Below are 22787 nucleotides of genomic sequence, written 5' to 3'. Positions count from 1 at the left end.
ATGGCAGTGGCAAGACTGGAACGTTTGGATGCGTTATGGATGCAGAATCTGAGGGGGAAGCTGGTCTTGGGGTTCCTTTCGTCTCATAACGTTTTACCCTAATCACATATCCACACCAGTGTTTCTCTTGAAATTTCTCGAAAATGGGAGAAAAAAAATTGTTTATCCTCCACAACTACCTGAAGGACCTCCTCAGAGGCCAGCTGAAATCTACCATTGTTGAAGACAAAGTACAGCAAAGACAAGATGTGGTATTTGGCTAAACTGATTCGAGGAATATCCACTGACCAGGCTTTAGCTCAACTGGAATTTAGTGACGAAAAAGGGGCCCAAATAATGGAGGAGGTTCTCTTAGAAGCACAAGATATGGCAGTGAGAGACCACCATGTGGAATTCAGATCCAGCTGAATATATACAGCTGAGTCCACTTCAGGGAGAGGCCAGTACCTGAAACACATCCGATACCACCATGGAGGTGGCTTTGGGATCATGGAGGTTTGTTGCCATTATTTTGCGAAGTTGGTGGAAGGCCTCCCACCTCCACGTGAGATACCAAAGACAGTGTCACCCACACCAAAGAATATATTCAAGAGCTTTGAAACCGGACCATCACATTCACACTCTGTGATGGGGGAATTCAGAATCCACAGTGTATATATTTTACCATTTGTTTCCTAAAACAAACAAATTTAAAGACAAATGCTTTTTTTTTGTTTCTTTGCGGTACGCGGGTCTCTCACTGCTGTGGCGTCTCCCGTCGCGGAGCACAGGCTCCGGACGCGCAGGCTCAGCGGCCATGGCTCCCGGGCCCAGCCGCTCCGCGGCATGTGGGATCTTCCCGGATCCGGCCGCGAACCCGCGTCCCCTGCATCGGCAGACGGACTCTCAACCACTGCGCCACCAGGGAAGCCCGTCTTCTCTCTTTTACGGAAGGCAAAAATGGCTAGTCCAGTATCCGCCTGCTTTCCTTTTTGACCAGTCTGCCCTAATTCTTCAACTTCCCTCTGCTCTCCCTCTCCTCCACTGGCTCCATTTGCAGCTGGTAGCTCATCTCCAGTAGCCCCTTGGCCAAAGCCAGCAGAAAACTGGCTGCTTACACAGCTTTCCTGCTCTGCTTCAATAAAGTCCCTCTGGGCAGCTCCTGCTGCCACCCTGGCAGCTCTCCTTTCCTCCTCCAACCTCGGCATCTCTGCGTTCACACGTAGCTCAGGCTGCCCTTCCCTTCTGACCAGTCGACCTGCCACCCAAGTTCCCCACCTGTACCTTCAGGCCTTGCAACTTTCCTCCTGGGCATCACCGGCATCACCTCATCAGCTTCTTTTCACACACGCTGCTCATGCCTCGTGCTCTTTTGACAAGGGCAGTAGCGCTGTGGAGCAAATAGAGAAAGAATCAGTGAAGAAACAGTCCCTAAGGGCTGTCTGTTTGACTTCTTCAAGACAGCAATAATGTATTGATTCATTTGGTAAATATTTATTCAGCGCCTAATATGTGCCACTCATTGTTCTTCGGTGCTGGGAATATAGCAGTGAGTAAAACAGAGAGTCCCTGCCCACATATAGCTTACATTCCAGTGAATAATGATAACTTAGTGATAGAACTGGGACTGAAATGCTACATCTCTCTTTCCTTCGTTTCACGCTGCCTTTTTCCTTAATGACAGGCATAGCACTCATTCCATACCTTATAGCTAAACTTTCTTATGAGTCTTCCGACTAAAGATTAAAATTCGTCTTTGACCCACTACCCCAAGCCACCTGGGCTCTTCTCTTTTGAGAGAAAGCTTGAGACCTAAATGGTCTTCAGCTGTAAACTATTAAAGGCTGTTTAGCCTACTTTTCCCTGCCTCAGCTGGGACCACACAACCTGAAGGGCAGGAAATGGCGCTTAGAGCAGGACAGAGGCTCAATGCTCTAGCGTTTTCTATCGAGCTGCAGCTCTTTTTCATTGATGTCTCCTTGTGGTTTTGAAAATACTTTGCCACATTCTCAGATCTGTAACTTAATATTTATTATAACAATAGAAAACTCTTCCTTATGTAACAGCCTGCCTTAAAACCATCCTTAGTCTTAGCAGAGGGACATTAGATAATGAGACAACGGATATCTGTGCTATCTGCATAGGAGAAGTTTTAGCTTCATAGATGGGCAAGCTGATTCAGAATGAGGCTGAGGGAGAGACAGTCTTTCTTATTTCCCCTCATTCCCTGCAAAGGTAATGGAAAATGACTGGGTGCTTTTTCAGTTTGAAGTGCACTCTCTTTGGGAATTTGCTGGGTTTGTTTTGGAAGATAAAGGAATTTGTACCGTATGCTCCAGGTAGAATGCTATCTAACTTTTCTGTTTTCAAAGATAATTTTGGGAAAGGGCATCTCCATTTCTTGATGGATTTGAATGATGGAGAACTCACCAACTGACTTGTCTTTACAAGGTCCATCTTTCCATGGCTCACATTCTGACTACCCAAGATGATTTGAGGAGTGTAAGATCTCCACTGGGGAGATTTGGTCCTTGAAAATTTACCTTTACAGATCAGTTATGTTGGATTAAGTATCACCTTTCTGTTATTAACAGCTTCTAAAATATAAATATTCTCTGGGAGGAGGTATAGGAGAGGATATATAATTTTCCCTGTACCCTTCTAGGTGCTTGACTGAGAATCCCTAATAATAAAAGACAGATTAACAGGAGAAAAACAAATTTAATTACATATGTACATATGTGCTGGAGCCCCACAAAGACATGAGATTCAAAGAAGTGACCAAAATAGGAAACTTTTATACCTTTTAGACAAGGAAACAATTTGTGAGGAATTGACAAGACAAAATAGTAAAACGATGAAGTAACAAGTTTGCCTTGTTTGCCCTTGTTGGCCCTAAATGCCCTGCCTCTGGTGACTCACCAGGGATGCCTTCTGTCCTCCTGGTACAGGGTACCTTTCACATGGGAGATTTCTTCTCTTTCAGGGAGATGTAGGTGGGTCAAAGTGTTCTTCTTGCACCAGCTGTCTCTTAAGTACCTTAATTCAAAATAATCAGGATGCCAAAGTGGCATATTTGGGGGTGATATATTCTGAACCCCTACAGAGGTAACAAATTGCTTTCTTCACACATTAGTGAGTTTTATCACATTCATCTCAACTTGAAAGAACTCTGCAGAATGAACCCTGAATATCTATCTTTTGGGGAGGGAGGTAGAGAGCCTTGAACAGAATGACGGACAGGCATTGAGAGGCGGTATGAGAGTCCCAAGGACCAACAAGGGGCTGGGTGGCCTTGTGTGATTATCAAGGATGTCATTAGGATGATGCTGGGAGGGGAGGGAGGCCCCGGAGGGTTGTCTTTTCTGTCCCAAAGATTTTGATGGCTCTCCTTCCTCTGTGGACATGCAGTAGTAGTGCTGCTTCTGGGAGTGAGCCCCTGTACCTCTGCTCCCCAAGGTAAGCCACGTCGCTCAACCTTTTTCCTCACTCTGAGTTAGTCCAGACCACAGAAGCTCATCTGGGTTTGAGGATAGGCAATAATGGCAATTTGGCTTAGGTATGGCCAATATTATTTTGGTTTCCTCCAAAAGCAGTGAAAAAGGACAGCACAAAGGTTATAAACAAGGTAAGTTTGCCAGAGTGTGGGAAGGCTCTCCATATAAGGCTTTATCTTCTAGATGCCTTTTTAGAATTCAGTGGTCTTGTCAGCCTGCAAAGATGCCTTTAATATAAGCCCCAAGTCAGAAAAAACTTACACTAGCATACAAGGCAATGATTTGACTACCCAGGAAGCTACCTCTCCCAGTCCTTTCGTCTGGGTTTACAGCCTTGAAATTCTCATTGCGTCAGCCCAGGGACAAATCTCCCCTTAACTGTGCTTATGCTTCTGGGCTGAATTTTCCATTTATGTCCACTACGGATGATGACCACTACACATGCCTGACCTTCCAGGGGTGGGATGCATTTCTGTGAATGACAGCAGCTCACTCTAGTAGGGACTTAACTGGACAGAGAAGAAGGGAAGTGTATCTACTGACCTTTCTGGAATGGGGATGCTTCTAATACACCCCACAAGTGAGCGAGGGCTCCAGGCAGTGTTTCTTTTAAAATTTACATTTTTAGTGTTAACGGAAAATGACAAAACAAACTTACATATAAGTTGCTTTATAAAGTTTAAACTAGTTTTCCCATTGCTATGACATGTATTGAAGGTGGCAGTAAGGATATCTATAATATATTCTCTTTAATTTCCCATATCCTAATTTCAAATGCTTCAATTTGCAATGCTTGAGGAATACGATTGCTTTTAAAATTGTGATTTTTATAGCTGTTTTGCTTTTAATGTTGATAAACTTAAAAAATATCTTCAGCACTCTCGGAAATGATCTTCTGTACTTGGAGGGTAAAGATGTGATGACAGTTTTCCTTCTTTATAACTCCTAACTCTTTTTGGAACAGGCTGTGATTGTGGGTGGATTATTCTGATACTATTGCTTTGTCTGTGCAGTATTTTGCAGCTTAAAAGTAAAAGTTTTCTCTGTTATCATTAAACATGCATCCTTGCTAAACATGCCATGGTAACTCTCTAGATATAAATGAGTCTTTAGATCGGTTATTTCAGTTCAATGGCTCTTACATTATGGCATGCATTAACATCACCTGGGAAGATTTCTAAAATGCACATATCTGGGTGTTACAGGGCATAAGACTGAGCAGCCTGGGTCGGGGCCCAAGGATCTGCATTTTAAGCTTTGGCCTGAGAGCCACATTCTGGGGGTGAATCACTGCCTGAGAGCTGACTTCTCAGCCTCAGCACTATTGCCATTTTGGTTGGATGAATATTTGTTGTGGAACTGTTCTCTGCATTATAGGATATTTAGCAGCAACCCTAGCCTCTACCCACCAGATAGATGCCAGTAGCATCCCCACCTATTGAGACAATCAAAAATGTCTCCAGACATTGCCAAATGTCCTCTGGACATTGGAGTCCTCTGGACTCCAATGGTGGAGTTTGCAAACCACTGGCTTAGGCTCTTTGCTCTTCCTAATTCAAACAACCTAGCCACTCAAGCGTTCTTGTGAGTGATGGATTTGTATATGGGACTCTAGTCCAAACTTAGTTGTCTCAGAACTCTGTATGATAAAATGAATCTTTTGTCATGGAGGACTCAAGCTAAGGGCTCATGACCATTTCCAGCCCCCAGACAATTCTTATTTGACCATATTTTTCTTTTAATTATTAAAATTAGTTGCTAACATTTACACTTTACAATTTGGGAAAAACTCATTTCTGGGTTTGCTTGAAAATTCAGAAGCTCAGACCATATCAGTCCACACTGCTAAGAGTCAACTGGACCAGGGGAACAGCTGCAGTAGAGGCCCAGAAGTGGTCTCCAGTTTCCCAAGTCCTCAGTTGGCTGACCTCACTTATCCAAGTACCTGTCTGGCTCCTAGAAGCACTGGATTTGCAATTCCTGGTTTAAAAACTCCAAACCACTGACTGAGAATGGAGCACCTCATATGGAATAATTCTGCCAGGGCTGGCAGCTTTGATGTTAGCAACTGAATGTATTAAAAGATGAATTAGATTGTGAGGCAATGGGCCAAATGTTTTCATCTCCTGCAATTAATATATCTTCCAATTTTGTAATATATTTATATGGAGTTTTATGTATTTCCCCTTTCTGGAGTAAAATCTGGATCATAGGCATTCAACTCCCATTGCTAATTTATCACATTCTGCTACTACTTTTTGTTGTTGACTAATGCAGCTCTGCATATCTATTGAGAATTCTCTGTCTCAAGAGCTGGTTCTTTTTTTTTTAATTGAAGAATAGTCGATTTACAATATTAGTTTCAGGTGTACAACATAATGATTCAATATTTTTATAGATTATACTCCATATAAAGTTATTATAAAATATTGGCTTTATTCCCTGTGCTGTACATTACATCCTTGTATCTTATTTATTTTTATTTTTATTGTGGTATAGTTTATTTACAATATTATATTAGTTTCAGGTATACAATATAGTGAATCAAATTTTTATAGATTATACTCCATCTATAGTTATAAAATATTGGCTATAGTCCCTGTGCTGTACAATATATCCTTGTAGCTTATTTACTGTATATATAGTGTGGGGTTGGCAAAAAAGTGCCTTTGGTTTTTAGATAAAAATAACAGACACATTTTTCATTTTCACCAAGAACTTTATTGAACAATGTATTCGCTCTTTTGTTCCACTCTCTTCTGCCATTTTTCAGGCAACTTCATAATTCCATCTTCCCAAAACTTTTTATCTTTTTGAGCAAAGAACTGTTCCAGGTGCCTTTTACAGTCTTCCAGGGAATTGAAATTTTTTCCAGTAAGAGAATTTTGTAAAGACCTAAATAATGGAAATCCGAAGGTGCAATGTCTGGTGAATACAGTGGATGAATCAGAACTTCCCAGCCAAACTGTAACAGTTTTTGCCTGGTCATCAAAGAAATATGCAGTCTTGCGTCATCCTGATGGATGATTATTCATTCTCTGTTGACTAATTCTGGACGCTTTTCATCGAGTGCTGCATTCAGTTGGTCTAACTGAGAGCAGTACTTGTTGGAATTAATCATTTGGTTTTCCGGAAGGAGCTCATAACAGAGGACTCCTTTCTAATCCCACCATATACACATCACCTTCTTTGGATGAAGACCGGCCTTTGGTGTGGTTAGTGGTGGTTCATTTCATTTGCCCCACGATCTCTTGCACTCCACATTATTGTACAGTATCCACTTTTCATCACCCCTCACAATTTGTTTTAAAAATGGAAGGTTTTGGGCTTCCCTGGTGGCGCAGTGGTTGGGAGTCTGCCTGCCGATGCAGGGGACGCGGGCTCGTGCCCTGGTCCGGGAGGATCCCACGTGCCGCGGAGCGGCTGGGCCCGTGAGCCATGGCCGCTGGGCCTGCGCGTCCGGAGCCTGTGCTCTGCAACGGGAGAGGCCGCGGCAGTGAGAAGCCCGTGTACCGCAAAAAAAAAAAAAGGAAGGTTTTCATTACGTTTAAGTAGAGAATCGCGTGTGGAAATACACTCAAGAAGGTTTTTTTCACTTAACTTATGTGGAACCCAAACATCAAAGTGATTAACATAACCAAGCTGGTACAAATGATTTTCAGTTCTTAATTTGGATATTTTGAGTATGTCGGCTATCTCCCTTGTGGTATAACGTTGATTGTTCTCAGTTAATGTCTCAATTTGATCACTACCAACTTCAACTGGTCTACCTGACCATGGAGTATCGTCCAGCGAGAAATCTCTGGCACGAAACTTTGCAAACCACTTTTGACACATTTTTGATCAGTCACAGCACATTCTCCATAAAGGTGCATAAATATTTTTTTTTACGTTTCAGTTGTGTTTTTACCTTTCTTGAAATAGTAAAGCATGACATGCTGAAAACGTTGCTTTTTTCTTCTATCTTCATTAAAATGGCTACACAAAAATTCACCAATTTTGATGTCTTTTTTAAAATACATGCTGATGACAGCTGTCACATAAAATCTAACAAAACTGTTTCGAATGAAGTTAAAGACAACCGAGTGTTACTAGAGCCACATTATGGACAAAAATGAACAAACCTTTTGGCCAACTCAATAGTTTGTACCTCTTAATCCCCTACCCCTATCTTGCCCTCCCACCCCTCTCCCCACTGGTAGCCACTGGTTTGTATCTGCGAGTTTGTTTCTGTTTTGTTATATTCATTTTGTTTGTTTTATTTTTTAGATTCCACATGTAAGTGAAAACATACAATATTTGTCTTTCTCTGTTTGACTTATTTCACTAAGCATAATACCCTCCTGGTCCATCTATGTTGTTACAAATGGCAAAGTTTCATTCTTTTTTTATGACTGAGTAATCTTCCATTGTGTATGTATGTATATGTGTATGTGTATATATACATGCCACGTCTTCTTTATCCATTCATCTATTGATGGACACTTAGATTGCTTCCATATCTTGGCTATTGTAAATAATGCTGCTATGAACATTGGGGTGCATGTATCTTTTTGAATTAGTGTTAAGTGCTGGTTCTTGATAGACAAATGAACCATTTCCAGGAAACAGAGAAACAAAGGAGAAAAGGGTCTGTGATGCACAAATACCCTCACCCTACCTGAACCTATGCTCTTGTGTGACTAACAATTGCATATGTGATGGCTAGAAACTTAGACTTATGACTGATTTCAAAAGAAAGAGGAAAATGTTGCAGGTGGGGCTGACTGGCTTCATGGGCATGTGACTGTACATTCACACAAGGCCCTGTGCGTAGAAGGGCCCTGCACTTCACTTAATGCTCTGCTGTTGCCATTGTGAATTTCTTTCTTTCTTTTTTTCTTTAATTCATTGTAATAGCAGAAGACTAGAAACAGGGAAAATGTCCATCAGCAGGGACTGGGTGGATAAGGCACCCAGTGGAGGACCCTGAGGCTGAAAAAAGAACAAGGAAGATCTCAACATATTGCTGCGGAGAGATCGCTGGGGTGGGCTGTTCTGTGAATAAAGCAAAGTGGGTGTCTAGAATGGGCAATGTTTATCAGTTTATCATAAAAGGATTTAGCTGAGGAACAGCCAGGTGGAAGAGAAGCATAGGGCAATTTATGTGGGAAGGAGCGTGGTGCTTTCATGATGCACCACTCTCCCCAAGTCTCCATGTGTTCACCAACCTGGAAGCTCTTGAAATTCTTAATAATTTTTCAACAAGAGGCCCTGTAATTTCATTTTGCACCAAGCTCTGCAAGTTATATAGATGGATCTGTCTGAAGGAGGGGATTTTAAATTTTATTTAATTTTATTATTATGGGAGGTGGGAGTGTTCAAGAACATTAAGTTCAGGAATATATTATTGTAAGGAGAAACAAGTGCTTTTCCCTTGGTGACATTGGAATACATTTATCCAAGAAATTAACAAACGACCTCGCCAAACCAGCTATGTGTGAGGAACTGCTAGCAGGCAAGGAAACAGAAGACAGAAGGCAGTATGGTGGTGTGAGCCAGGTATAAATGGATTCTAATGAATTTAGACAAACCACATAATTTCTTCAAGTCTTAGTTTCTTTATCTGTAAAATGAGGATAATAGTTTTGATATTATGAAGTTGTAAGGTTTAAATGAGATAGTGTGTGAGTACCTCATACAGTGATTGGCACATAGTAAGTCCTCAATATATGGCAGTTATACTAATATGGGGCTTTGCTCTCAGGAGTCTATAATCCAGAAGAGGAGACAGATGTATCAAATCATGGCAGTAGAATCTGGTGTATTAGCTCAGGCTGTTACAACAAAATATCATAGACTGGGTGGCTTAAACAACAGAAATTTGTTTTCTCACAGTTCTGGAGGCTGGAAGTTGAGATCAGGGTACCAACATGGTCAGATGGTCAAGTTCTGGTGAGAGTTCTCTTCCTGGCTTTGGGACAGCTGCCTTTTTGCTGTGTCCTCACTTGGCAGAAAGCTTTGGTGTCTCTTCCTTTTCTTACTAGGACACCAGTTTTTATTGGATCAGGACTCCACTCTTAAGACTTCATTTAACCTTTTTTAAAAAAATTTATTTTATTGAAGTATAGTTGATTTACAATGTGTTAATTTCTGCTGCACAGCAAAGTGATTGTTTTATATATATATATATATATATATATATATATATATATATATATATATATAAACACACACACACACACACACACACATACATATTCTTTTTCATATACTTTTCCATTATGGTTTATTACAGGATATTGAATATAGTTCCCTGTGCTATACAGTAGGACCTTGTTGTTTTTCATTTAATCTTCATTACTTCCTTAAAGGCCCTAGTTCCAAATATAGTCACATGGGGGGTTAGAGCACCCCATATCTATTTTGAGGGGGTACAATTTAGGCCATAACATCTGGTATAAGTACAACCAGGGCATAATGAATGCCCGACTCTGCTAGTAGAGGGAGGTCAGAGAAGGCTTCACAGAGGAGGTGATTCCTGAAATGCATCTAAAATGTTTTAATCAAAGAAGTATTTGCTCAAAATAAATCAAAGAGCATAGAGGAGTATACAATAATAAACAGTAGTCTCCCCACCTCTCTCCAGTCTCAGGTTCACTTTCCATAGTTGATGCTATGGAATGAATGTTTGTGTCCCCTCAAAAGTCATATATTGAAACCATAATCCCCAGTGTGATGGTATTTGGAGGTAGAGCACTTGGGGGCTAATTAGGTCATGAGGGTGGGGCTGTTAAGATGGGCTTAGTGCCCTTGTAAGAAGAGACACAGGAGGAAAGAACTTTCTCTCCCTCTCCCCCTTCCTCTCTCTCTCCCCCTGCTGTCCCCTCCCTTTCCCCTCCCCCTCTCCCATGAGGATACAGTCCCCAATAAACCACAAAGAGTACTCTCACGAGATACTACATCTGCTGGCATCTTGTTCTTGGATTTCCCAACCTCCAGAAATGTGAGAAATAATTTCTGTTGTTTAAACCTCCCAATGCCATTGTATGATATTCTGTCATAACAGCCTGAACTAAGACAGTCAATATTAAAAAATATTTGCATTAGTTCTCATATTTTGACACTCTTCTCAATTCCTTCCAATACTAGATATCTATCTCATTTTTTCTTCCCCCCGCTCCCGGTTCTTCTATTGGTTATCTTTGTGACTGTAAATAATTTACTTCAACCTGTTTCTTGTGTCATTAACTTTCAGCATTATCTATTGACTCCCAGCTTTATAAAAAGAAAATCGTTCCCCATCCTTTTCTCTAGCTTTCCTCCTCCTGCCATGGCCCTCCTTTTGTCATTTTTACCTTTTACATTATCAAGATTACCAATTTGTATTCTGTTCTGCTACCACAGTCAAGTCTTCCTTGCAAGCCAAAAACGCAACTTTCGTGTTATTAGGCCTGTGCAAATGCTGGCCCAAGTTATGTGCTTGAAATACTTTCACTTCTTTACTGAGCCAAATGATATAAACTCAGCACTGGTAGGAGGATTTCTTTTCTTACAGTTTAGAAATTTGTAAGAAAGTGAAATGGAGTTCTCTTTTCTTATAATTTAGAAATTTCTTAAAACCATTATGTACTCGAGTTTGCCACATATTTAGATATATTTTTCTTGTGGAGTTTTATTTTTAAGTTTCTAAATGCCTCTCTCTCTCTCTCTCTCTGTTTTTTTCTTAAAGCACTGGCTTTGACAAATTCTGTTCCATCATACCATCTGTCTTAGACCAGGATGTTGTAACAGCATATCACACACTGGGTGGCTTAAACAACAAAAACTTATTTCTCACAGTTCTGGAGGCTGGAAGTCCAAGATCAGGGTGCCATTGCCATTGGGTTCTGTTGAGGGCCCTCTTCCAGGTTGCAGATTGCAACTTCTTATTGTATCCTTAATGGTAGAGAGCACAGAGAGAGGAAGCAAGCTCTCATGACTCTTATAAGGGCACTAATCCCATTCTCTACCCTCATGACCTTATCTAATCCTAATAACCTCCCCAAGACTCCAACTCTTAATACCATCATGCTGAGGGGTAGGATTTCAACATATGAATTTTGGAGGACACAAACATTCTGTCCATACACTATCTTTTCCATCAAGATCACCCTCTCAAAGACCTCCCTTTCGTCCAGAGAACTCCATCCTCCTACCTCTACAGGAATTGCTTTTTTCCTAGACCTGCACTACAGCTATCATTCTGGAAATACCAGGACTTTCTTTAACTGCTCTTTTGTATTGCATCTACTGTTTCCTGAATCCCATAACTTCTTGTTTCTTGGTTCTCTCCCTCATTTTGCAAAAATAGATCAAGAAACTTCTTAAAAATAGTATAAAACATTTGAGACATGCATGTCTCAAAGTATCTCAGTTTTGTTAACACATTTGATAGTTTGCCTGGGTATAGTATTCAAGTATAACCAGAACAGTGCAATTTTCAACTGGTTTTGTCCAACCCTGTCTTGATATATTCATGTTACCAACATCCCACAAAATATCTTAGGTACACCACCAGAGAGTGGATAATCCACCCATACGAATGAGTGCCCCATCAAACTGGACACTCAATGGATGATGACCAGCCATTGGCAATAAGGGTGGAGTTTCTCACCAGAGACTACAGACAGTGTGGACAGCCCAGCACCAAATCAGTTTTCAGGCAACCAAGTGACATCTGTCATAAAAGCTTTCGCCATCCTGCCAATTCCTCTCTTAGAGTTTTCTTCATTCCTTTCTGAAGTGGTCCCTTTGCCTTTTTCTTCCCTTTCCTGGTCCATATTTTATCTAGGCTTTAGAGTGGAAAAACTAGCCCTTCAAGCATGCAGATGTATTTTTCCGTCTGGTCCTCTGTCCAAAGGCTTTTTCCTTTTAATTTTATAGTCTTTGTTGCTGCTTCCAAAGTGGGTGACTCATGCCTATCTGAGTAGAACTGAGTGGAAGAAAATAGACCCTAGGGGTTCACATGAGTAGGTAAAGAGCTTAAAGAAACACACAGGAAATATACAGATTCATAGTCCAAGACAGTCCACAACAGATTGGAAATTATTTGCCCTTAGACCTTTGAGAGCATAGCTCCATTGCTTTCCAGCACCCACTGTTACTAATAAGAAATCAGATGCTAGTTTGGCTTGTTCTTTTGTGGCTGACTTGTTTTTACTCTCTGGAAGATTTGAAGATGTTCTCTTTATGCTTGGTGTTCTGAAATTTCATAGTAACATGTTTGGGAATAAGTATTTTTAAATTCTTGAATTAGGTATTTAATAGATCTTTTCAACTGGAAGATTTGTGACCACATGGCTTTAAAAGATTTTCATTATTTCTTTGCTAATTTCGTCTTCTTCATGATCTCTGTGCTCTCTTGAAAGTTGAATTGTTGAATGCTAGATTTGCTGAATTAGTCATCTCAACTTTTTAAAATTTTTTATTGTGGTAAAATACACAAAACATAAAGTTGTCTCAACTTTTATCTCATTTTAAAATTTCTGTCTTTTTGTTCTAAGGTTTGAGCAGTCCTTGACTTTTCCATTCTTCTATTACATTTTAAAAAATATTAGTAATTAATCATTTCTAATGGTTCATTCTTTTTATTTTTTATTTTTATAAATTTATTTTATTTTTTATTTATTTTTGGCTGTGTTGAGTCTTTGTTGCTGCGCGCGGGCTGTCTCTAGTTGCAGCGAGTGGGGCCTACTCTTCGTTGAGGTGTGCGGGTTTCTCATTGTGGTGGCTTCTCTCATTGAGGAGCATGGGCTCTAGGTGCACGGGCTTCAGTAGTTGTGGCTCACAGGTTCTAGAGCACAGGCTCGGTAGTTGCAGTGCCTGGGCTTAGTTGCTCTGTGGTATGTGGGATCTTCCCACACCAGGGATCGAACCCTTGACCCCTGCATTGGCAGGCGGATTCTTAACCACTGTGCCACCAGGGAAGTCCCCATTCTGTTTTTGATTGCTCCTTATTTATAGTATCTTCACCTTGGTTTAAGGATAGCTAATCTCTCTGAGGATTTTCATTAGAATTGCTTTGTTTCCTGAATTATTTCTGTTTTTCCAATTACTTATCTTGGTCTCACTTTCTTGTTGCTGGTTTTCTTCTTATGCCTGGTAATCCTAAGCTGTCTGTTCATACAGAAGAAGGAGAGACTGAGTAGCTAGTGTGGCTTTCTTCTGCCGTAATGTAAGAAGGACTCTTCAAGGTGACACTCTGCATGGGGTGACACTGAGCAGGCAGGGCTGTGGCTCATAGTCTTTGCTCTCAGGTGAGCAGGGTAGGGGCTGCCCATCAGGCTATGGATCCTCTCAAGCAGTTGAATGAAAAGGGTTTCACTCACAGACACCATCATCCACTCTAGAAACCTTAGCTTCTGTCATTTAGTTCACGTGGAGCTAGATAGCTCAAATGGTTCAAGTTTGAAAATACAGTACAGATCTTCCTGGACTTACTTACGAGGGGGTTACATCCTGATAAACCCATAGTAAGTTGAAACTATCAGAAGTCAAAAATGCATTTAATACCCCTAACCAACTAAACATCATAGCTTAGCGTAGCCTGAACATGCTCAAAGCACTTACATTAGCCTACAGTTGCACAAAATCATCTAACACAAAGCCTATTTTATAATAAAGTGTTGAACATTTCATGTCATTTATTGAATAGTGTACTGAAATCGAAAAACTGAACAATTGTCTGGATAGAGTGGTTGTATCAGTTGTTTACCTTCATGACTGGGAGCTGTGTTCCTGCCCTCACCAGCATCATTAGAGAGTATTGCACTGCATATTGCTGGCCCAGGAAAAGATCACAATTCAAAACTCGAAGTATGGTTCCTACTGAATGTGTATTGCCTTCACGCCACTGTAAAGTAAAAAAATCCTAAATTGGGGACTGTCTTTGTAAACCAATGGAATTTTCCAGTGTAGATGCTTTGTTTTAAATTAGTGAGTTTTAAACCATTTTTATTCTTTTAATTGGACTGAAGACAGTTTTAAAATTTTGAATATGAATTTACTTGCAATAGGAAATATTGCAGAACTAGAGTGTGTAGATGTATGAATGGTTTTAATGCCATAACTGATTGCTTTAAAGTAGGACTCACCTGTGTATCGGGTTACTACAGCTTTGCAAGTAGACATTTTCTTAGTAATTAAACTCAAATTCTGGAGTTCTTACCCCCTTTCACTTTTATTTGGATGTTGTTTCATGGTATATATATGCCTAGCTTTTTTATATCTCCAAATTAAAACATTATATATATATTTATACTATATATATATATATATATATATATATACTATCACCAATTAGTCAAAGTAGACTTGGGTAGTTCCAATGGTTCTGCTTAAAAAAGAAATAAAACTCTGGTACCTCCAAATGAGAAAACATTTCCCAGTCTCTCCACTTTTCCTTTCCTCCTCCTTCCTTCCTACATAGAAGTTTAATAACGGTTCAGAAAGTGTCTATTCAATCAACTCTTTTTAACATCCATTACAGGAATCCTGAATCCTATCCAACATTATCTTGTTTCTACATTGCAAAATTTAAGGCGCTAGGATCTTTGTGGCCTAAAATTGGTAAACTGTCTTTTTGCTTATCTGGGTTGCCTCAACTTAAGTCCTAGGTTTGAACTTTGGGTAGATCCCGGGGCATATCTCATCTTTTCCTTCCCGGGGTTACTCTGGAACCTAAAGAGTAGCCCCCACTAGCTCCATAGAGGAACCTGTTGTTGTCTCCTTCGGGATCAGCCTGGACCAGCACGACTCACAATACAGCGAGTGAAGTTAAACAACCTCAGACTCTTCCAGCAGAATCTTAAGACTCTCCTCGTTCAGATGAGATCCCCAGTTTTCTGGAGATGGCAGAAGCCCAGGCTGGGATTCTGCATGCCTTCAGATTGCTGCAGAGCCCCACAAATGCCCCACGAAGGCCACTCCGGGAGTCTGCTGTCTCTCCAGGGTGGAGGCTGAATGCTGAGCTCACACTTGACATGCAGAAACCCTAACGGTGCCCCGGTAGCCAAGAGCTAGCGGCCTCTGCTTCAGCCCAGGAGACCCACAAGCTCGAAGTAGAGTTAAAGGTCCGAGGGCAGGGGAAGGTGATGCCTGGACCTCTCAAAGAGGCTCCCACCCCTTGATGCCCTCACCCCACACATCTCTTATGGAATCTACGCATTTGTCACCGGCAAAGCCCACTGGAGTCCCTAGGAAAAAATAAAATGGAACCTAGGTGAGAAGGCCTAACCTCCTCTTTTGGGCTTCGTGTAGTTTCACTTGCCTTAGGAGGCCGAGTGCAGAGGCCTTGCATCTACCAAGGATTAGAGTTCCCAACACAGAACCGCGGCGCCTGACACCTCGACTCCCGCGGGCCGTGTGGAAAAGCGCTGCCCACGACACGGCGATGCAACACGGGCTGCGGGCCCTGTACAGAGACCTGCATGGCGCACTTCCGTCTGGAGCCCGTGAGCAACACGCATGCTCTAGACCTAGGAGAACTCCGCCCCCTTCCCCGCCCCCCCACCACAACCAGCCCCACCAAACGAGATACTATGAAGCAGCCCCGCTCACGGCCTGTCCCAAACGGAGCTGGGTCTTCTATTGGCTGGAATGGCAGGGGGCAGCAGAAGGACCCTTGTAGGGGACAGGTTAGGGAGGGTCAGTAACAGGCTGAGTGGTCCTGTTTATCTGTTTTTTTGTTTTGGGTTTTTTTTTTTACATTCTGTTTTGTTGCCCTGCCCTGATCCTTCCCTTCCGGATGGTAGTTTCATTCCAGGCTAAAGCTTTCGGAACTCGAGTCCCCAGCTCCTTTACCCTAGTAACCTAATGAGGGCAACCGGCCTCTAGGGGTTGTATTAAGTGCTTGTTCCCTCTTTCCTGCAGTTTACTAGAATTTACCCAAATACCAGTACGTTAGGTGCAAAATCAGGTACCTTCATGCGATAGATGTTCAGTTCAACAAATATAAACATTTTCATAGAACAAATTGAAATAAATTCTCTAACTGGTCTCTGCGCTGTGCCTCCAAAGAGTGGCCGGGTGGGCCTACGTCCCCATCTGCATGTCCTTGCTCAGCCTCTGCTTTACCCTCCTAACCCCCCAGCTGCCCCTAGCCCTTCCTCTCAGTCTAGGATACAAGCATTCACCTAATGGGTGACTGGTGATGGACACATGGTAACCAGGGGAGAAGACAGACAAGGACAAGAAGGAGGGTGGCAACCCTAAAGCAACCGACGCTACCCCTGTAATGACGTTTGAAAGTGGCTCAGCCCAGCTCACTATCAGAACCACGCTAAGGAAGAGATGGGTTGTGAATTTATTACTGTCTTCTCAAATACAAGCTGGGATAGCTTGAAAATCTGAAGAAATGTAAGTGTACTCAGATATGTTGCCCACCTGTTGGGAGTGTCAGAGAGGTTGCTCTTAAGAAATTGAAATAAGGTAGCTGGCACAGAGTTAGACTGTAAGATCAACACAGCTTAGCACAGAATACAGAACCTAGAATATGCAAAGCCTTTTAAAAGACAATGCCTTCCCCATCCCCAGTCCCAGTCCACAGAGACAGTAACCTGACTGATGTTAAGCTGAATCAAAGAAATAATATGAAAATCAGGAACATGGTGATCAGCTTGGGAGCATAGGAAATTGAGTGACCAGGAACAGTTAGCAAGGGCCTCCAAAACATTGTCCAGGGCAGAGGGAATAATCCCCTCCCACTGGCCAGACCAATCACATCTTGTAGGTGGAAGCATCAGGCTATGTCAGCCTCATGCTTTTAAGCACTGAAGAACTCTTTGTTCTGATTTCCTCCTCTCTAGGCGATCTCTGATTATTATCTGACTTCCTCTCTGGTTCTGCTTACAGAAATGAATCTGTTATGAGGGATTTTAGTATCCTATTCCTTATAACGTTATTTATTTTTTCTGTTTGTAAATGAACAAAACAGCATTTTGACCACTATATTATTTGGCTTCCCCTGTGTTTACCAACCCGGGAAGAAAGGACTCGTTATACAATATATGTGTTACTGTCCCTGTGAGAGGTACTTCTCATTGTCAGTGAACGATCTGACATTCCGTTTGGGGGGATTCATGGATGTGAGTCTGCCCCTGAGGAGATGAATGTACTCCGGGAGCATTTGGGTTTCAGAGCCTGGAAGGGGGAAGGCCTGATTCTGGAATGAGGAGAGTTCCCTTGGTGAGGACATAGCCACTGGAGCCTTGTTTTCCCGTGTGATAGCATATGATAAACCCATATGCTTGTAGCTGCTGTTATTTTACCATTTTTAGGCAAAGATAAAATGTTCAGTTCATAATGTGAGATACAGCGCTGACTGTGCATGGCATGCCCAACATTAACATCTGGTTTCTAGAACAAAAGTGTGGCATTGTTTCCCCTCATATTCATCCTTTTAAAATTTCCCCTTCACTCAGTGTAAAATAAACAATGTTTTAAAATTTCAACTTAATTAAAATCCTGGTGCAGATGCATTTATAATTAGGCCTACCGATTAAGAAGGGAAAGGAGAAAGGCAAATGAATTATTTCAACCCTAAACTCACCCTCTCCTATTCCCCTACAAGCCAGAGACAAGATGAGATTTGTGCCAAGAGATGAGAAGAATTTCCATCCTGTTTGGATTATGCTGAGATGCTTTTGGAAGACGTGTAAGAGAAGAAAACAGAGAGACGGGAAAGCACAATTCCCTATTTACTTCTTTTTTGGATACACATTTATAAACCCTCAGCACCATGCCCCAAGAAGGCAGGATTTCCAATCTGAAGCAAGCAGAAGCAGTAGCTTTTAAAATAGAACAGCGGGATTGCCTGGGAGGGCATCCTAGCTAGCAATAATGGCTGCCGTTTCCATGGCAATTGCAAGCACAAGTCAGATTCACCTGCAACACGGTCATCTCTGCTCCTTTTGTTCAGGGCAAACTACCGTTCAGCAGCAGACTGCACTGTTAGCAAGACAGACATTTAAGTGAATTGGATGCCACCCTTCTGTGTACAGATCCTTTGTCCTCTACTGAATCTGCAGCTCCTGTTCACATAGTAACAGGAGGAGGACTAAAAAAATACTGTTCTGAAAATGTTTGTAGTCTCACCTGGGCCAAATTTTTCTAAGAGTTTGTCTTTAATTCTCAAATCCAATGATTCCCAAACCCTACCATTTCTCAGAATCCCCTAAATCTGCAAAATGCAAATTCCCAGGTGCCACCACCCAGAAAATCTGATTTAGTAAGTCTGAGATGGGGCCCAGGACTCTGAATTCTTAATAGGTTCCCTAGCTGATTCAGATACAGATGGTCCCGACTCCACTTCTAAGAAGCCCTATTTCGGATATCCGAGGATACCGTTCCCTTCATGGAAAATCACGAGTTGAATCTCAGGGGGTTTTCTCCACAAGGAATCTATTTCGAATGTATTCAGGCCATGTGGCTTTAGTCAGGCAGCAAAGTGGCTTTAGGGTAGTCCTGGGCTTTACACCGTTTGCCTTGGGGGCTTGGTTCATTACAACTCGGTGGCAGGGCTCCCTCAGAGGGTACCCTGTGCCTGCTGTTTCCATCCAGAGAAGAGACAAGGAACACTCTTCTGCAGCACTGGGCCAGCCAGCTTCGGAGAACAGGCAGGGGGAGCTGTTATTTGCAAGTTCAAGGCAAAGAGATGAAATTCTAATCGTGTTCCGCCCTCCTCATAACAGTCAGTGTGGGCTTCATCTTTAGGAAGGCCACAGCTTCACAGCTTTATGAAGGGAGAAAGTGTCCCTTTGATTGCCTGTCCTTGCTGATGCTAGGTCCCCACACCTTGGAGAAGTCTTCCTGTAGCAACCTCTTTCTTTATCCTTCTAGTTTTCTAGCCTCTAGGCTTTAGATGTGCTAAGACAGTCTCTCCCCATTGCTTTCTTTCAGTTTCTAGGTTGCCCTAGATCCTTCTTTGTACCATATTCTGTTTGTTAAATAGATAAAGGATCTCCACAAGCACCCGCCTCCAGGGACAGCCTCGGAAAAGAGTCTGGCATGGCTGGGCAGCCTTTCTGCAGAGCTGGCACTGAAGGTAGACAGGAGTCACAGGCAGCGGCTCAGGTTGAAATTCAGAACATCCCAGGTGAAACTTTGCAGGGAGATGCTTCCCTTGCCCCAAGTCCGCAGTCCTCAGTTTCAGAAATAACTTCATGTGCATGTGCCGAAGCGCTGCAGGTGGTACTGGTGCTTTTATTCAAACGCAGTTTCTCTTTGAAGGAGAACAAAGTAGATGTGAATAAAAGTCCTGTTTTTGGAAAGGAGAAGTAAGTGATGCACTGATAGAAGTGATGCCATGATAGATGCACTGATGCACTGATAGATATTTGGAATGTGAGAACTCTTTCCTAGGGCTTTATCCTCAATGACTTAACTTTTCTCACAGCAGGAGGAGCCCAAATCACAGAGAGGACCTGGCGACCACTTTGTCACTGACACTTTGTGGCTTTTCTCATTTTCACAAAATGGGCACAACAGGACTGGTTTCCAATGTGATGAAAATTCAAAATAAAATGTCACATAGGCAGTTGTTGACAACTGCTTTATTTTTTAATCTACTAACTTTTGTGAACTGGAACCTCCCTTGCCGATAAGTGCAGGGCCAGCTTTGTAAACAAGTCACAGTTGAGGTCAGAGCACAGGGGTGCTGGGCTATTATCCTTGTCAAGGGAACTCCGTGGAGTTCTACTAAGAAGGCGACGGTAGCAGGAAGCAGTAAGATGTGGTGTTAAGCCTGCAAAGCTTTGACACCAGGCTGCCTGAGTACTAGTCCATACTCCCCACATACTCAACAGACTCCTTGTCTGTAAACTGGGAATCGTGAGAGCTACATCCTGTGATTATGGTGAGAGGCAGACAAAGGGATGCACGTTAAGTCTCTAGCAGAGGGTGGGCACTTTGCCAAGTTTGCTATCCTGAATGTGGAGAATCAAATGTGTGCATTTGATATCACTTCATGGAATGCTTGAATGTATTTGGAAGATCAGGGAGACAGAGCTATCACCACTTAGACTGGAAGAGTTAGCTCTCTGGTTGCCATCTGTGTCCGTGGGATGGGGCCTGCAATTAGCCACCATGAATCCCTTAATCAAGCAAATAGGAGAGAGCATGTCAATAGCCTTGGACCTGGCTCTAATCATTCCTGTTTCCGGTGGCCCAGGACTCCCCTTTTATCCACACCCAACTTCCATTATCAGATTCTCTTTAGCAGATCTTGCGCCTCACCCCTTTAATATCCAAAAGTCCTATTTCTTCTCAAGGTCTGCTCACTGCGTCGAAGGTAGAAAGAGGGGACACTATGCCTCTGTGGAGCTGTTTCCTCCTGTGCAGCTGAATGAGGTGGAGAGTTTTGAGTAAACAAGGACAAATCCAGCTCTCCTTGATGCTTCAGCTCTTCATCTCTCTCCCTCTGCCTCAGGTTGCTTGAGTGCTGTCCTGCATGCTCAGTGCAACACGGTGGTGAGGAAGACAGGTACAGTCCCTGACCTCGTGGAGCTTACAATCTAGAGGGAGAACGATCACAAACAGGTAAAGGACAAATAAATAATTTCATGTTGTTGCAAATAGTCCCATGAAACACACAATTACCTTCTGGCTCTAGAATTGCTCCTCATACTTTCTGGACTACAGAATAAATATGGGCTATTTTTTTTTTTTTTTTTTTTGCGGTACACGGGCCTCTCACTGTTGTGGCTTCTCCCGTTGCAGAGCACAGGCTCCGGACGCGCAGGCTCAGCGGCCATGGCTCACGGGCTCAGCCGCTCCGCGGCATGTGGGATCCTCCAGGACCGGGGCACGAACTCGTGTCTCCTGCATCGGCAGGCGGACTCTCAAACACTGCGCCACCAGGGAAGCCCTGTAAATGTAATTTTAACCTTTTAAGTGGACAAGTGGAATCATTGTGTGATTATCAACATTAGTTGCTACGCTATTCAGCAGCAGCAAAGGATAAAGTATTTTATCTCATTGCTAATGTTTATATTATTGCAGAAAAATACTAAACATGATGATATTACAATTATTACTCAAGAAAAGAATTATTGCAACAAAAGATGAATATTTAAATTAATATATATATTAATTGTAAAATGTAGAGAATATGGGGTAATTTTTAAATTATTATAAGACTAAAATATTCCATTAATATGTTTTAGTTAAAAATAATAATTCAGGGCACGGGTTCGTGCCCCGGTCTGGGAAGATCCCACATGCCGCGGAGGAGCGGCTGGGCCCGTGAGCCATGGCCGCTGAGCCTGCGCGTCCGGAGCCTGTGCTCTGCAACGGGAGAGGCCATAACAGTGAAAGGCCCGTGTACCCCAAAAAAAGAAACAAAAAAAAAATTAATAATAATAATTCATGTTGTAACCAGAGCTTCAAAGGAAAGGTATTGGGATCATGCAAAGACCTTGTTCCCTCTGTGGTTCTGAGCTCCCCTGAACCCTGGTCCACAGCAGCACCACTGGGCTCCCCCTACCTCCCAAAGGGCGGCTCAGGCCCACGGTGCCCGTCCTCTTTTACTCCTGTGGCGTCCTAACCCAGACACCAACTCCTCGGGGCAGAGCGCCTGCGTGAGATGTTAGGAGGAGAGCAGCCAGCCTGAGCTAAGGAGCGTTGCTGCTGAGTTAGAGGACTAACTGAACTTGACCTTGGACGGAAGAGAAGCAGGCTATTCAGTCAGACAAACTTTGACTTACGCTTTGCCTTTGCCACTTGTTAGTTGAGAGACCTTGTACAGGGGATTCTCAGGCTCCCCTGAAAGCCTCAGGGAACCCTAGGCACCTTTCAGATTTTGAAGCCCATCACCCTTGGATATTTCTTTTTGTTTTTTGAGGTATAATTCACATACCATGAAAAGTGTAAAAGTCAGTGACTCTTAATAAATGTACTAGGTTGTGCAACCATCACCACGATCTAATTCCAGAACGTTTTTCTCACCCCAAAACAGAGCCCCGTACCCACTAGCATTCACACAGCATTCCTCCCCGCCCCACCCCTGGCCCCAGCCATAGCCCCCAGGAATCTACCTTCTGTCTCCATGGACTTGCCTATTGCAGACATTTCATATAAATGGCATCCTACAATATGTGGTCCTTTCGGACTGGCTTTTTTCCCTTAGCATAATATTTACAAGGGTCATCATGTTGTAACACGACTCAGTACTTCATTCTTTTTATGGAATAATATTCTCCCTTGGGTTGAGTTAGCACCAGGGGCTGGCGAATTTCTATAGCGCCTACTTCTCTGCACAGATTTGCTATTGACAAGCAGTCAATACCCACCTTC

General features: G+C 42.5%; 1 pseudogene; it reads left to right on the top strand.

The window, feature by feature from the left end:
• Positions 1 to 21011, top strand: LOC103070449 (39S ribosomal protein L22, mitochondrial pseudogene; annotated as a pseudogene).
• The last annotated feature ends 1776 nt before the right edge of the window (positions 21012 to 22787 follow it).

The sequence above is a fragment of the Lipotes vexillifer genome, unplaced genomic scaffold, assembly GCF_000442215.2.
Source record: "Lipotes vexillifer unplaced genomic scaffold, Lipotes_vexillifer_v1.1 scaffold192, whole genome shotgun sequence".
Classification (NCBI taxonomy): Eukaryota; Metazoa; Chordata; class Mammalia; order Artiodactyla; family Lipotidae; genus Lipotes; species Lipotes vexillifer.
Note: the sequence above shows the minus strand (reverse complement) of the source record. Positions and strands in the feature narration are given on the sequence as shown.